A 2,531-nucleotide genomic window follows, 5' to 3' on the forward strand; every position below is an offset into this window, starting at 1 on the left:
TGCCTCACCACTGGGTTCCCAAGCTGAATCCCAACATTCACACATTTCTGTACGTGGCTGAGTGCTGCGACAGCTCCTACGGCAGCAGTGAAGACTCCGACCAAGAGGTTGTCTGAAAGAGAAAATTGAGTTCAGACCAATAATACAATGTTATCTTATACAAGTGTTTATGTCGAAAACAACAAAGTTTGACGTAGACCTTATCCATAGAGCATCGGGAATTTGGACCTTGACCCGAGTGACTGTAGTCCTTGTTGGTCTCTGGCTGCCGAGGACGCCGTCCTCCGGTTGGTCCTCTGGTCCGCTACTGTTGTACATCGTCCTCGCTCCATCCTCACCCACAAGACGCTTTCTACCATTCACGATAAAATCCAACTATCATACCCCGTTCAAAATCACCTTCCCCATGAATCGCAGTCGCAAATTATCATGGCGTCCGTTTGTTTGTGGTGTGGCGTTTTCTTCTTCTTTTCTGCTTAAGCCAACCTAGAAGTCTGCATTAAGGAACATTACTGCCACCTACTGCGCCGAGGGTACAATTTACCTGGTTCCACATTTAAATTCAGTTTTAAACAAGATTTGATTGTATTTCATTATTGATATATTATATATCCAATATATATACCCCATAGCAAAGTGGACCGTTTAAATAGCACAATGTAATTAATTAATTCCATTAATATTAAGCAAAATACAAGATAAATTTGCTTAACTTTTAAGGACCGTGTCCTCAACGACTTCAATACTTTCTGCATCTGCTGCCACATAGTGAAGTATCTTTTATCATACTTCTGTGAAGAGAAATAAATAACAGTTTTTTAGATGAATTATGTGAGGCTAAATAACCATAGCTATGCTTGATGATCATCCAGGTACCTTCCAGGTACAGTTAACTTCAGTGCGTCTCCAGAGAGGAATCGCATCTATGTGAGGTGAATAGTACTAGGTGAAAAAAAAAAAACCCGGTGTTAATTGAGATGAAAGAGACAAAGCGTCACTGGAGAAGGAAATCACACGTTTTTTTTTTATTGGAAAGTGACAGAGAGAATGTTCTCATTCACATCATTTTCACAAGATTGAATAATCAAGTTGGAGGTGACAATGACTCACAACGACAAACTGAAGCATATGCAATTCTCTCCTATCTGATTCCTACTCTTTTCTTTGCCGATTAAAAATGTCACAGATGCCGAGACGAGACAAGAGAAACGAGTTGAAATCCCACGTTACACACCGAACTGAAATGCCTGAGAAACATCAGGTAAGGACCGCCTGCTGTTCTAGTCAAGACGAGTCCACGTTTACTTCCACTTCTAGGTAAGTGCTAATACAAAGAGAAATGTGATGTTGGTTGACCCACTGGTGAGGAGTCGGTGTTTACCTACAGAATGTACACCGAGCTTCCACAGTGATTTACAGCATTGAAACAAACACCTTACAATCAGAAACTACAGCGCGACGTCATGTCAAACATATTGCACGTGTGTGTATTTTACGGGGTTCAGGTTGATTTACGTTAATGTGCAGAGTCTAAAGCAGGCATGGGCAAACTACGGCCCGGGGGCCGGATGCGGTCCGCTTGTCTAATTCCTTCCCCCCTGCAGTGCCCACATTTCCCCAGTAGATTGTGTAAAAGAGGCTAAAACTATTTTAGCAGTTTGGCCCACGAGTCAAAAACGTTTGCCCACGCCTGGTCTAATGAAACATCACTGAACACTGACTGATGTTTGAGAAAACAATCACTACAGCAACAAACGCTGAAGACATCGATGAGCACAATTATTGCTTCTGTTTTCCAGAATGAACTAAAGCCTAAGAGCATTTGCAGCTAACACACCGAGAGGCTGCGAGCATCAGCTCACGTCTGAGTAACGTCGGAGGACAGGAACGGTCAACGAAGTCACTCGAGGGGTTCACGGAATACAACGGCACAGAGCTGGCAACGAGCTGACGAGGCGAGTGCAAGGGGACAGATAACACACACACGGCGGCGACCTCCGCTGAGTATTTCATGCGGCGTAATTGTAATTACGTTGAACGCATCTCATTCACGGACTCCGAGAGGATTCGAGGAACGACGTGAGTGAAGTGGTTTACCGGGTTATTGCTCTGCTCTGTTGGACGCCGCGCACTGACGGAGCAGGTGAGTAAAACAAAAAAAAAAAAGTAACTCTACTGTACACATGAAATAAGGCAGAGTTACAGGAGTAGTATCCAAACTACGTAGGGAGTAAAAGCAGCAAATGGTAACAGGCAGAGTATCTTAAGTAAAATCCTTCAAACATCTTAGGACAAGGGGGCTGGGAGCGATATGTTTGGCTAAATACTTCAGACTATTTTCACAGAACCCAACGGGTTTTTTTTTTTCTTCACCAGAGCTCCACCTTGGAAAGTTGGCCGTATGTACTGCGACAGACTCGTGAACGACAGACCTTCAACACAGGACACAACTCATCTATTTACACGTCATTTATATCATATACTACAACGCTTACCGGCATTATCTACACGCGAGAGCCTCCGTTTGGCGT

The 2,531-nt window shown here is 43.7% G+C and overlaps 1 protein-coding gene across 3 annotated transcripts in view; it reads right to left on the reverse strand.

Annotated features, from left to right (window-relative positions):
• Nucleotides 1-2,531, reverse strand: part of mkxa (mohawk homeobox a) — a 1,121,182-nt gene that overhangs the window by 1,587 nt on the left and 1,117,064 nt on the right. For 2 of the 3 annotated variants that reach the window (XM_025054738.1, XM_008307734.3), the window contains exon 9: nucleotides 9-112. The gene's annotated coding sequence lies outside the window, so the exon portion shown is untranslated. Of the gene's footprint in view, nucleotides 1-8; nucleotides 113-199; nucleotides 732-2,531 lie in introns of those variants that run through there. The other variant, XR_003049441.1, reaches the window with a different exon arrangement.

Source organism: Cynoglossus semilaevis, chromosome 3 (assembly GCF_000523025.1).
Source record: "Cynoglossus semilaevis isolate Cse_v1.0 chromosome 3, Cse_v1.0, whole genome shotgun sequence".
Lineage (NCBI taxonomy): Eukaryota > Metazoa > Chordata > Actinopteri > Pleuronectiformes > Cynoglossidae > Cynoglossus > Cynoglossus semilaevis.